The 15,247-nt window shown below is 36.0% G+C and overlaps 1 protein-coding gene and 1 long non-coding RNA gene across 9 annotated transcripts in view; both read right to left on the bottom strand.

The window, feature by feature from the left end:
* LOC105222865 (hypothetical protein) overlaps positions 1–15,247 on the bottom strand; it is a 163,076-nt gene that overhangs the window by 85,882 nt on the left and 61,947 nt on the right. The gene's annotated exons all lie outside the window — the stretch shown is intronic.
* On the bottom strand, positions 12,612–14,930 carry LOC125775638 (uncharacterized). Its single transcript, XR_007421216.1, has 4 exons — positions 14,916–14,930; positions 14,495–14,767; positions 14,064–14,439; positions 12,612–14,005 (listed from the first exon to the last, which is right to left on the bottom strand). It is a non-coding gene; the product is annotated as an uncharacterized LOC125775638 (long non-coding RNA).

Raw genomic sequence — 15,247 nt, 5'->3', positions numbered from 1 at the left:
GAATTGAAAAATGGAGTAGACACAAAAGCAGAATCCTTCCAAAGCGCCCTGGAGGGAGTGGTTGGAGAAATGGCTCTGATACAGCCCAAAACTCACAACGTTACGATTGTTTGCAAAGATCTGGACGAAATAACAACACCCGAAGAAATCTGCGCAGCATTGAAAAGGGAGTGTGGAATTCAAAACCTGGAGATAACTAGTGTCAAAAGTCTGCGAAAAACGCGTAGTGGCACACAAATAGCACTTGTATGCATGCGCGCTCAAGATGCTAAGGCTGCACTCAAACTGGGAAAAATAAAAATTGGGTGGTCGGTCTGTCGCCTTCGAGAATTTTCGCCTGTCCCCAGATGCTATAAGTGTTTCCACCTGGGTCACATGGCACGAAATTGCTGCAGCTCGACAGACAGATCTTCCCATTGTACACGCTGTGGAACCGCGGGACATTTAGCAAAGGCATGCACAAACGCCCCGAGCTGCATGCTCTGCAAAGGAGAGCACTCAGTATTGAGCACGACTTGCCCAAAGTATATCGAGATGATGAAGTCTCTAAATAAATGAGGATACTACAGCTAAACCTCAACCATTGTGCAGCGGCTCAGGATTTGCTAGAACAGACAGTCATAGAAGAGGACATTGATGTCGCTATACTAAGTGAACAATACTCCCAGCGTCCGGAAAGCACATGGATTGCAGACAAATATGGTAAGGCATCAATATGGTCCTGCAAAGGCCAACCGTTCAAGACCAGCTCCAGAGAAGCTCATAACTGTTTCACATGGGCCAATATACAAGGGATATATCTTGTAAGTTGCTATGCTCGTCCCAGCGCAGCTATTACAGAATTTGAAGACTTCCTCTTACGGCTCTCTTTAGAAACCAGAGGCAAAACTCCAATTGTAATAGCCGGGGATTTTAACGCATGATCGACTGCATGGGGCAGCAGATATACAAACCATCGCGGGCGCCTAGTCCAAGAATTTCTAAGTCAAACGAACCTAACAATAATAAACAGTGGAACGCGAAACACGTACCAAAAAGGAAACAAAGGATCCATAATCGACATTATGTTTGCAAACGATTCGCTGAGCAGGCTCATTAAGTGGGAAGTGTCCGACATATACACAAACAGCGACCACATGGCAATTATAGCACAAATTTCCTACTCCCGAGAGCAGGAGCTTCTTAGCAGAAACCCCTCCCGAAGGCGAAGTTGGAAACAACAAGAGTTCGACCCAGATCTGTTTGACCTAGTGCATCAAAGGCATCTGGTGACAGCGCCGCCCACTTGGTATCAGCAGTTCGAAAAGAACTCGTGGCAGCATGCGATGCAACAATGCGTAGAACGTCACATCACCATAAGCGGCGGCCTGTATATTGGTGGAATGATGAAATTTCCATGCTGAGAAAGCTTTGTCACTCAGCTAGACGGCGTCTACAGCGTAACTGGGGCGAAACGAACGAAAGTCGCCTTAGGGAGGAATTCAAAAGCAACAAGAGGCTCCTGAAATCGGCAATTACACGAAGCAAAAAATCGTGTTTTGAGAACCTGTGTGAGGAAGCAAACCTTGACCCTTGGGGTACTGCATACAAAATATGTATGTCCAGATTTAAAAACAAGCAGCAGCAACCTAAAGATGCCTCTTTTATGGGAAAGGTCGTCGAAACACTATTCCCGAAACACGACCGGATTTCATATGCCAAACGACGAAAGGAAACTGTAGAGTCACCCCCATTAGTCACGGAAAACGAACTATTGGCAATAGCAAGGAAAATCAAAAACACCAAAGCGCCTGGGTTGGATGGGATATCCAACAGGGCCCTGAAGGAAGCTATAAGCTCAAAACCCCAACTGTTCGCTAAAATGTACAACACGTGTATAACGGAAGAGGTGTTCCCCGACGTATGGAAAATACAGTGATTGGTTCTGCTCCCAAAACCAAAGAAACCACCGGAAGAACCCTCATCGTACCGACCACTGTGTATGCTCGACACAATGGGTAAAGTGTACGAAAATATAATAAGAAACCGCCTGGAGTTAGCAATCCAGAAAGCCGGCGGATTATCAGAAAGACAATACGGCTTTATAAAAAAGAGATCCACTATTGACGCACTACGAGAAGTCGTTGATACTGCGAAATGTGCAGTAAGTGGCAAAAGATGGAAAGGTGGCACAAAAAAGTACTGCGCGCTGATTACCCTGGATGTCAAGAACGCGTTCAACTCGGCAAAATGGGCACACATAATCGAAGCCCTGGATGAAATACACGCCCCTGAATACCTCATAAACATTATATTGAGCTATTTTAAAAACAGAAGGCTAATTTTTGATACAGACGAAGGTACCAAGAGCTACTCTATCTCGAGTGGAGTACCCCAAGGGTCAGTGTTAGGCCCACTATTATGGAACCTCATGTACGACGGGGTGCTAAAAAGACAGCAACCAACAGACGTGAAACTAATAGCGTATGCGGACGATCTCATGGTGGTAGCAGTAGCCAAACAATTAGCCGACCTAAGAAACAAATGCAATGAGTGCTTAAATGGTCTACGCCATTGGTTCTCATCTGTGAGTCTGGAGCTGGCGGAGCAAAAAACTGAAGTTTTGCCGCCCATTGACATCCAGGGAGATGAACTCGAGCGTTTATATCATCTATCGGCGCCTAAAACAGTATCGGAAAAGACAGAGGAGAGGAATAAAAGCATTAAAATGTGGCAGGAGCGGTGGAATTCCTCATCCAAAGGGCGTTGGACCCACCGACTGATACCGGACATGCACTCGTGGATAGACAGACGACATGGGGACCTAGACTTTTATCTGACCCAAATACTTAGTGGGCATGGGTGCTTTAGAAGTTACCTTTTTAGATTCCAAAATGACATCAGTCCGAACTGTCCGACATGTACAGAGCATATAGAAGACTCTGAGCATGTATTTTTTAATTGCCCTCGATTTTCAAATACAAGGGAAAAACTAAAAACCACACTCGGTGGTAGTATTACGGTCGATAATTTAACGACACTCATGTGTCAGTCGACTGATAATTGGAAAGCTGTCAGCGAAGCGTCAGCATCCATAATGACAAAACTGAGACTTTTTGAACAAGTTAGGCGACCGTCAGTCCGCACAATAGAGGAGACTTAAATGTCCTGTCCCTCCCCACGAAGTAATATTTAATCGGTGGTTCCGTGGGAGAGTCCTGAGTTGGGAGTAGGTTAGGTTTAGCGGATTAAAGTTCCGCACTCCGGCTTTCGATGCTTCCCCCTACTATAAAAAAAAACCTATGTATGCATGTATGGATACATGCATTTTTAGTGAACTGTATGTGTTTTTACATATTTATGTTACATGTAGTTAGATCTCATATATTTTTTATTACTAACAATATTTTAAAAACAATTCTATTTCATTTTGTTTTAGAATAACTGATTAGAAACGCAAAAATTAATTGGTAGTCTCATTCCCAACAATCGGCCTTAAATAATACAAGATTTTATACTCAAAAATACTTAAGCATTTAAACATTTTCACCAAATAGAGGTGCCCCGGTATAGCCAAATGCTTTAAAGCCAATATGAAAACATCATGCTATGACTCTTAGTGATACCTGTTTATCATTTCTTGTTTAGTTGATATTTATGTATGTATATGTATTAGACTTCTGTATGAATGCACCCATAACGGCAAATGAATTACTTATTCTAGAAGTGGGCACACTTATTTTTCTGCACAGTATAATTGAGTGTGAGTGAGTAGGGAAATATTGACTGTATTGACAGCTGTTAATGAGTACAGCAAAATTAGTGTGCAGTCAACGCACTTTACAATTTTACTTCATGACTGGTGTGCCATATGCAAGAATAGGATAAAAAAAAACATTGGTTTTATTTTTTCGTTGAAAATGTATGTATTATAAATTATAGAGCTTAGCAACTGTAAATGTAATTATATTAATTATTTTATGCTACAAAAGATCCTATATTTAATTCATTAATATTGGCATGGAGAAACATTATTTTGTTTACCAAGTCTTCAGTGGTAGCAAGTTTTGAGCGTTTTTCGCGAATTAAATTTTTTGCTACAGAAAAACCCCTTTTAGATTCTGCACTGCTCGCCGGAACTGCTAATATCTTGCAGCTAATTTGGTAGAGCAACGGAAAACGGTCTTTGTTAATTGACCACCACTGCAGAACATCAAAATCCTCACTGCAAGCTTTATTAACATTTTTATGCGTTTGAATTTCATCCTGAATATAGGATATAATGTTAGTGCTCTGAATAGGTTGGGAATAATCTGCGAAAATTTTATCTATTTCCTGTGTGGGTTTAATTAATTTTTCAGTATCATCATTTGGCTATTTACATATATTAATAGCTATCATCATTTCTTCAATGTCTTTGACAACCTGTTCCTTTTCTAAATCTGTGAATTTTGACAATTTATTTGTGGGTGGAAATAAAAATAGGGCAATGTTAAAAAAGTTTTTTAAATTGGCATGAACTATGGAATCTAAATATTTTAGAAGTGAAAACTTGCATTTTTGTACAATTTCGATGTCATTGTCTTTCGGAGTGGCTATATTTTTTAGGTTATTAATGTGTGGAATAGTCAAATGCAATGTTGGATAATTGCTACCCTCCAGCTTTTTCGAACAAGCTTCAAAAAGAGCAAGAAGTTTCACCAATCCGCAATGTTATTAAATTAATATCTTGAATTCTAGATATTTCTTTTTTTCATCAAAATCTGGGAAATTTCCATCCAGTTTAACTCAACCGACTTAAGTAGGTTAAAAATCGTATTTCAACGTAGCTTTCTTGTACATTTTCTTGTGCGTTCATTGCACGAGCGTCGTTTTCTCTACCATCCATGTTGAAGCACGTGTTGAATAATTGTTCAAATATCATTGAACATGCTTACTTATCAGCAAAGCCGAAATTCTACTAAATAGAAATATCTATTTATATATTAATATACATACATACATACATATATAAATACATAATGCATTTACATACATGCACCAATTATTGTATCAACTTCAACGAATTGAACAACTGATTGCTACGTATATGGGGCAGTTGTATGAGTTGAATCAACTGGTTGGATGAAAATCAAAATTTTTTGATATTTTGTGAAGTTGGTTGTGTTAGTTGAATAGTGTTTGGGTTGGTCGTGCGATTTCGAACGATTTCGCCATTTTATTTCGGCTGCCGAAGAGAGCGCGTCATATGTAATAAGTAAAGCAACAACTTCCGAGCTCATGTTTAAGCAACGAAGTGAATATTCAAAATGAAGTTGGCCTCAAAATTGTATTATGTAAGGCATACACACATCAATTAGTTGGTTGATTGAGTTGGGCTAGAAATTGCCCTTGTCGCTACACACGACACAACTTTTAATACAATTTTGAGGCCAACTTCATTTTGAATATTCACTTCGTTGCTTAAACATGAGCTCGGAAGTTGTTGCTTTACTTATTACATATGACGGGCTCTCTTCGACAACCGAAATAAAATGGCGAAATCGTTTGAAATCGCACGACCAACCCAAACACTATCCAACTAACACAACCAACTTCACAAAATATCAAAAAATTTTGATTTTCATCCAACAAGTTGATTCAACTAATACAACTGCCCCATATACGTAGCAATCAGTTGTTCAATTCGTTGAAGTTGATACAATAATTGGTGCATGTATGCCTTGCTTTAAAAGTTGTGTCATGTGTAGCGACAAGGGCAATTTCTAGCCCAACTCAATCAACCAACTAATTGATATGTGTATGCCTTGCATAATAGTAATAAAAATGCATGGGGACACGAGTCATAAATTTACAGAAGAGATAACATCACACACACACAAATATGTATTAAATTGTACACTTCAAAACAACCCCATGTCAATCAGCAATAAACATTATGCTGCAATACATATAAACATATAAACATACACATATATTTAGTTATTTAATATAGTTTTAAAATTTGTATATAAGTAAGGAAAATACTAAATAAAAATCAGAACGAATAAATTCTCACTCGATTAAGGTCTTTTCATTTCCCCCCACCAGAGGTAAGGAATGATAAATCTTTATTGAGTTATAAACATTTGGTCCTATCGAGCCTAAAAAAAGAGCTCAGCCAAATTAAAAAAAGCCCTGATATTATAAAAAATACAGGCAAAATTAAATTGTAAGACGGGTGCATATTCCCGCATATTGACTAAATAAAAATAAAAATTGTAAGACGGGTGTATATTCCTGCATATTGCTTAAATAAAAATATTTGTAAGACGGGTGTATATTTCCGCATTAAAACCGATTACATAAGCCGTTTTAGCAGAGACTAAACGCAGTGGTCTAACTGCTATCCACGAGATATTCAGCGGCTGTGAGTCGAGGCACAGCAAGGTCAACTAGGCGACCAAATCAATATACCTCCAACGATTTCTTTTGAGAACAACAAGCAGTTAATTAATAAATAAAAAAAGTGTTGTGGAAAAACTCTCAAAATGGGAATAAACAAAAAGAAAATTCCTGAAGCCCAAGCGGATTTTTCCGAAAAGGTGTTGTACACGTCCAACACTTTTCAAGTAAAACAAAAATTGAAGAAGTTGAAGCTAAACACCAAGCTAAAGCTAAGATCTAAAGATCGAAAAACTTCCTTATTCATGAGGAAAATTGAAAATCTCAGAAGAAAAATGGAAGATCTAAGCATGGAATTAATGATCAACAACGATCATTTAAAGTGTTTAGATTTTTTATTCGTAGATATTCATAAACTAAAAGGCAAATTAGATTTCAATGAAGAAATTGAAATATTATTCGAAGAAATTTATGACGAATACTACGAAGAGCTTAAAAATTTAAAAAAAAGTTACAAAAAGAAGATCCAAAAATTTCTTATTGCCCTAACTTTGAAGAAAGAAAAGTAATAAAAATTCCAACATTTTATGGCGATAAAGGAATGGGCCAAATTTTACAACGTGTTCAAAGTTATGGTACATAACAACGAGCAGATGAAGAACACAGAAAAAATGCTGCGTCTTCGTCAATGCTTACAAGGCGAAGCTGCACGAGTAATACAGCATTTTCAAATTTCGTCAAAAAATTATGAAGCTGCATGGAGTCTACTTAAGAAAAAGTATGACAATCAGCCAATTCTGTTCATCGTACCCAAATTATCTACAACTGCGACGAAACTAACTAATGCAGTACAAAAGATTGAAGACGAAAAACTTATAAGAGTTCGACTACTCTCTCTATCTTCTGTTGAGGAAAAAACAACAGAAATAATAGACAAAGATAAAAAGGAAAAAAAAAAATGAATTGGTACCTTCACATTTATCTCTTCCGGCAGGTTCACATTTTGGAGAAATGTGGGAAAGTGAAGTCCAGACGAAATCGTTTGAAGACAATGACGAAGCTGAGAAAATCGACTACATTTTGGAAGATGATGCTGAAGCGTATGAGAAGGAAGAAGAAAAACAAGTTTTGAACAAACCAACACAATTGCCGGAAAAGCGCAAAGATGTTTTAGTTGAGCCGAATCCGAATCTTATCAAAAAAGGAAAAGATTTCGTAAATTATAAAAAGCAGCCAACAATTACAGTTCGCTAAACTGCTAAAATGCAGAACCATGCGGAATATGATTGGAATGATTTTACAACCATAACCAAACGGAAAGGACTTCAACGTTGGATTGGTGACAGACGAAGTAGATGCACACCAACGACTGCAGCAATATTGGGCACAGAAGTGAAGAATTCTTTTTGATGCATCGATATTACAAGCGCAAAAAGACTAAATTTAAGAAAGTTAAGTTTAAGTACCATACATATAAATATTCATATACAGTCCACTAGCTTTAAATAATCATTTCTTTCCCTCGGCAATATGTTCAAATATCATTGAACATGCTTACTTATCAGCAAAGCCGAAATTCTGGCTATGTTCGTAAATGCATCATGACGCGAACGCGATTGCAGCACTGCAATAATCAAGCGTTCAAGAAGACAACACTTCTATCAGCTGTCATTCATAATTTCTATCACAAAATTGTTTACTGCATTTAACTACGATGTCTGACGAAAAGTAAGTGCAAAACTGTTTTATTTTAATTTTTGTATTGAAATTTAGTTAAATTATGTTAATAATAATTGTAGAAATTATTATTTTTAAATTTTTAGTGAATCAGAGAACGTCTATCATAGAGAAGGTTCACGGCGCGGCCGCGGCGCGGAGATCGTAAAAATATTTTTGGCTAACTCGGTCGAGATGGTCCAGTTTCACCACTGCCAGCTCGGCAGGAGAAATTTTAACATTTTCGCTTGAACAGGGCAGAGCGTGAAATAAAAATTATGCTCAAAACTATATATTGCTCTAACAGACGTATGTTCGCTCTTTTGTTTATATTTTTATTCGTTTATATGCAAACATGTGTATTCGTATGAATTCTTTTTGTGCTTATTAATGAATACATGTGCAATTGAATACATTTGTTAATGTGAAAATAAAGCCTATTTTATAATTATTTTTTGAATATATCAAATCATACTTATATGTACATATACTTCATAACGTACATACATATGTATGTATAAAACAAACTATCATAATATTATTAAAAAAATGAAATATATTACAATAGTGATAAATGTACATTAATCGGACATTTTATCATTCAAAACTTATATGCATATTCGCTTTCGCGAATTCAAATCATATTATCACTTATCAATAATATAGTGCGCGCTGCTCATATGTACATACATAAATATGTGCGTATGACTTTGGCACACAAATAACGCATACACAACATACATACTTATATGCGTTCACATGTAGAAATGTCACCCGCAAAAATTACAAATATTGCTTTACGAAAACAACAATTGTTTGAAATAGTAGTATCAGCAGCGTCACAAGCCAATATGGCAGCGAAATAGTCGATGCCCAAATTTGTAGAAAAATACACAACAACAATATTTTCATTCATGAACGCAAGCGCCCTTTTAACAGGCAAACTTGCTTCATTCATAAAAACAAACACCATTACATCTCCCCGAGCATGCCTTTGCCTACAAGCGTCTTTTCGCGACGGTGCACAGTGGATCCGTCAGAAGCCAAAAATCAAAAAAATCAACCACACATGATTGAAACAAAATGTAAACCAATTGTCTTTTAAATGTCCAATCTTCTTTAAACCATACCGCATTTTTCTGAAAACCTAAAGGGACTTTCTAAAAACAGCATTGAAAGCGTGAACACGTGTTCATTTTCGCAACGCAGCTGCGCGCAGAGTGATTTTGTCAAATTAAAATCGAACTTCAAAGAGATCAAACGTTTGCTAGAGTGCCCGGAATTTGATTATTTAAAATGCATTTTGAAGTTGAAGGTATTAACTTCAAATCGAGATGTTAATAATAAACATCCTTGTAAAGTATTTCATGAAAAACTAATTTTATCGATGGTATCTATTTTGTGTATTTTGTGAACGTCTTTTTTTATGTTTAGTTGAAGTTTTAGTTGTGTTTCAAGAAAATCCAGAAATTGGTTTGTATGTCATTGTGTTTGTCTTACTTTTAAGGTTTGAATGTGTTAAACTTATCTGCAGAAATGTGCAGATGTCTGTATAATCGTAAAAATACTAAGGCCGTTTAAGTTGTCCTTTTGTCTATTGTGCTGTGTTGGTCTGTCTTCGTCTTTTGTAGCTGTGTATATTTTTGCAAAACTGTTAATAAATAAATATCTAAATTTTGTTTATGTTTCCTTTGAATAATTTTTGATGTAGGTTCTTCCCAAAAGTGTGTGTTTACACGCCTGCATATATTTTTAATATATGGTGCACAGAACACGGAACCAAAGCAGAAAAACTGACGAAATTGATTTCAGTTGTGCAGGGGAATATTCAGGAGTTGAGCGATCTGTCGAAAAAATTTGAGAACATCTGTAAAACAATTTTAACTTTTTGGAAGAATTATAAACGTAAAAATCTTCAGTTCTTCAATACCAATCTGGTTGGCTGAATAAAGAGGAATCGATTTTATTAAAACGCACGCAGTGTAAATCGCAGCAGATGGAGGATCGTGGCCGTCCTCAACTGGATTTTGCTGACTCTTCAACGAGAACTAAGCGACATCGTATAGCTTAACTGAGTGAAATAGATGAGTTCGCTGTTTCTGCTCTACGCAATGAACATCAAAATCAAAAGATTCTGCCAGCAGATCCTATTGAAGTTATTTCACTCGTAATGGAGACCTCTATGTCGAAACACCAGTATTTGCTGATAAGAAATTTTGTGAACAGCAAAATTTCCTTTGATTTGTTTCCAAGCTATCAAAATATACAAAATTCAAAAAAAAGTTGATATCCAGACAATATTTTTGTAGACGAATCTCATGCGGAAGTCGAATTGCAGAGCTTGCTTAACAGTACAGCATCTAGTATAATAGAGCTTCAGACCAACTTAATTGAAACTATTCCTGAGAATGCAGTTAGCAATCTAACTGGACTTAATTGGAAAATGGGGCTTTGACGGAAGTACGGGGCATAGCGAGTATAAGCAAAAATTTTCATCGTGATTTGAAAGATAGAAGCTTATTTGTAACATCATACGTACCTCTCCAACTAGTTTCGCAAATAGATGATCAAATAATTTGAAAAAACCCCCGACCATCATCGACTCGTTACTGTAGACCGATCAGATTTCAATTCAAGAAAGAGACAATCGAACTATCGATTAAAGAAGAGAAGTATTTTAAGGAAAAAATTAGCCTTTTGAAGCCAACACAATTAACCGCATCTAATAGAATAGTTATTACACATAGCTTGCACCTTACTATGGTAGATGGAAAAGTGTGCAACGCGATCAGCCGCTGCAAAGTGTTATATGTATATGTTCAGCACGGCCAACTGAAATGAACGATGTTCAAAAATGTGGACAAACCTAGAGATGGAGGTAGAGGATCGTCCAACGATGGAAATATCGCAAGAATCTATCTTTTCTAATGCAGCCTTGAGTTCCGAAATCACAGGAATTGATGAATGTTTGATTCATAGGTGTGCAACATTATTGCAAACCATGGCATCGGAGTATAAAATTAATGCGGAGAAATTTAAACTCTACGCACTGGATACAGCTAAAGATCTGATAACTGCATATCCATGGTACTATTTGCCGGCAACCGTTCACAAGGTTTTAATACATGGTTCTGGTGTGATAGAGCATGCATTAGTGTCGATTGGAGAGCTTTCGGAGGAAGCTGCAGAGTCCAATAACAAGGAAATAAAAAATGTAGATTTCAGCACAGTCGGAAAGTGTCACGTACTTTAACAAACACAGATGTCATTAATGCTCTATTGTTGCGCTCAGATCCCTTTATAACAGGACAAAGACAACTTCCTAAAAAAGACAAGTCGACTTTGTCGAAATCTGTTTATGAATTACTAGATGATTCTATATAATTTTTGTTTCCTTAATTTTTCTTTTATTGTTTTTTTTATATTGGATTTTTGATGATATGTGTGTATGTATATGTAAAATAACATTTTTCTAAAAATATAACTGCAATGTAGATAAAATAAAATAATTTGAATTTTATTAAAAAAAAAAATTATTAAGTTTGTTTCGATCATTCCTATGGGAGCTATTGGATACAGTCGTTTGATTTGTCAATTTTTTTATTATTTCTTATCTTTATTTTTGGAAAGAATTTCAACCCGCTATGTCAAGAAAAGTATTTTTGGCCGCTGTTCCATACAAGCGGATCCACTGTGCGGTGGCAAAAGCTAAAAATCATAATTTGAACAATTTCTGATATTTGTATGAGAAAACGATTTTCAAGTCAAGAAATGTATTAAAGAAAATGTTCAATATTCCTCTGATTTTTGTGTACAGTCAATCCCGGTTAAGTAGTACTCCGCTTAAATCAATCATCCCTCTTAACTGCCTATCTCTTGCTGCATCTCACGGTTTGTTTTTTGAAATACATTCAAACCATTGTTTTCAGTACAACTCGGTTAAGTATCCGCAGTCCTTATGTACCATATTAAATTTTTATTTTTAACAAACCAAAAAAATCTGTATCTTTGATTGTGGCACATAACCGGGATTGATTGTATTTTACGCGGCTTGCAAAAATCTGCGTCGATATGTATGCAAGCTCATACGTATACATTCATACGTATTTACACAAGTTTGCGGGCGAAGCTGTTAGCGCGGCAAGGGAAGCGGTAACAATAGACGATCGTTTGCTTATTGTTTCGGCACAGCTCGGATTTTCTACCACCAACACAATGCTTTGTCGACAGATTGACTCGTTGACATGAAAGCAAAAAACGCGAGCTGCGCCATTGGTTGTCAGTGTCAACGGAGATTTCGCATGAAGCATTGAGTGTATCTACATATTTATGTACATACATATGTACTGCATCTAGACAAATTTACAAACATTATCCCTATGGTCTATCATATTTGTTTACATGCACACATAATTATATATGAGCACATGTGCGACCGCTTGGTCTTTTAACATGATATCGAAACTTTTAATAATTAAAGCAAATATACATACATATATGTACATATTTTTGTATATAAATACATATATGCCTTGTCACTCCATATAAAATGCATATTTAGGTAGTAATACTTGCAAAGATTTTATGGAATACAAATACATAGGTCAAATTCAAAATACATATGTGTTTTCATAACAAATATACATATGTATGTATGTATGTATACCGATCTATAAATTATAAGCAGAGTCGTTTGAGCATAGTAAATAAGCGAATCTGTACGCATACATTCCTTTACATTGGAATCCGCATTATTTTTCTCATTTAACACTGAAAATGCTCAATTCTGCTATATTCGTGGTGAAACACGCTTATAATTTGTCTGTGGTGAAACTGGACCATCTCGACCGAGCTAGCCAAAAATATTTTTACGATCTCCGTGCCATGAACTTTCTCTGTGATAGACGTTCTCTGGTTGAATATGGAGGACGAGTTTAAATCGGGTAGAAGGAAAAAAAATGTATTGTGGAAGAAAGTTGTGACCGAAGTTAAAAATGTAAATCCACATATAAGATTGGACAGCACCATAGCGCAGAGAAAATTCTTAAATCTCTTGGTAACGAGGTCATGGCTTTGGAGAGGGACAAGCTGTCTCTAGAAAAAGAAAGAATAAAAGCTCTACTAGACATGAAATCCGTGTTGGCAGATTATTTAAAAAAATAGTGTTAATATGAATAGATAAGTATTTGGCCTGTGGTAGAGAACTGAAATGTACCTTTTTTATTTTTTATATGTGTAAGAAGCTCACCTTATTTTTTTACTGAAACTAGGTTTAGTTAAATAAATGTTTTTTCTTTTTAATGAAAACAATAAAAATTAAAATGAAGTTCATCAGAAAAAGTAATAAAAAAATTATTCAAATAAAGGAAGGTGAGGTAAAGTAAATTTTTTATGATGAAAACAGAGTGGTAAAATAGTTTCTTGATATCATCTGAATCAACACGGCGAATGGGGCATCTTGAATTCCTTCGATTTCATTGTTGGTTTCCATATTGGCATGTGTTATTGTATCGTTATTATGTTCAGAATAACCTCCCTTATTTATGATAAAATTGTGTAAGATAGCGCAAGAGAGTATTACATTAGATGTGGCTTTAATGCTCGAAGCTTCAACATAATTTAAAATTTTAACCTTTTTCTTAAAAATCCCGAAAGTTTGTTCTACAAATACTCGCGTTGAGCTTAAACGGGTATTGAAAGTCTTCTGTTCCCTTCTGAGATGTCCATTGTCTCTGTGAGGTATCATTAGAAATTTCGATATGGGGTACGCAGAGTCCCCCAATATAACAGCACTTGGTGCCAGCTGTAACTCGCCAGATGTTATTACTTGAAATATTGGGCTATTTGTCCAAACATTGGCATCGTGGCAGCTCCCTGGATATCCAATAAACACATCTAGAAAACGATATTGGCTGTCGCATATAGCCTGGAAGATAATAAATTAAGGTGATAAAAATAATGAGGTGGAAGCATGTAAATCAAACCTGCATGGATACTGATTGGTTTCCTTTGCGATCATAATAACTAATCGCATCTACATTTGGGGTAGGTATGTTAAAATGCGTTCCATCTAAACATCCTATAACAAAAGGAAAGGGATTTTTTCTGCTATTTTCAAAATTTGTCATGACCTCTTGCTGACGGTCAATAGACGGCCATTTTGTTTCGCTTTTAAGATTACAAATGGCTTGGATTACGGTGTGATGTTCCTTTTGCAATGTTGAAGCGATCCGAAAGCTGTCGGAACGTCACCCTGTTATTACATAGCTTCCATGTCATGTACAGACAATTCTCTAACGAATGACCATCACGGCCAAGCCTTGCAGTTACCAAGTGTGGAGTCAAAGACTTCTCCAAAGCCTAATTAAAGTGAAACTATAAATTATTAATTTTCATAAAACTTATAAAACCTTACCTTAAAAGTGGCCCAATTCATTCGGAAATGGGAATAGAAAATGTCCTCGGGAAACGACTTTATTGTTTTAATAAATGATTTGTTTTTAGGTATTTTTCTTTTTAAAGACAAACATTTGTACCTACAAATTTTTCTTTTTGACTTCAATAACCTTCTTTTTCTTAAATTTAAAGAAAATCTATCATTTCTTTGCTCACAAATTTCGTCTAGTGTTAGATTCAGCAAAATTTCCATTTTAGTATTATACGCGTTCAAAAATGCAAACAAATCTATCTGCAAATTGTCAAAAATTGTACAAGAAGTATCAAACGTCAAACTTGCAGTGTTGCTACTGTTGCTTATGCTGCAAGTCATGGTGCATTTACGAACATAGCCTCTACTAAATAGAAATATCTATTTATATATTAATATACATACATACATAATATATACATAATGCATTTACATGCAATGCACATCTAATAGTAATAAAAATGCATGTGGACACAAGTCATAAATTTACAGAAGAGATAACATCACACACATACACATATGTATTAAATTGTACACTTCAAAACAACCCCAGAGGGCCTATTCTGTAACTCGATTCGAAAAAAAATGTACTCGAATTCGGATTTTGTATATTCTGTACTTCGATTTTCGGATAAAATATTCGATAGCTTTTGAGTTGTAGAAAGCAAAAACGAAAATTGTACGTATTTATTCTGGCACAGGGTGGTACAACTTTCGCATAGTTATAAATTAGATCCGAAT

The sequence above is a fragment of the Bactrocera dorsalis genome, chromosome 1, assembly GCF_023373825.1.
Source record: "Bactrocera dorsalis isolate Fly_Bdor chromosome 1, ASM2337382v1, whole genome shotgun sequence".
In the NCBI taxonomy this organism is placed as follows: Eukaryota; Metazoa; Arthropoda; class Insecta; order Diptera; family Tephritidae; genus Bactrocera; species Bactrocera dorsalis.
This window is presented reverse-complemented; position numbering and strand designations above follow the sequence as displayed.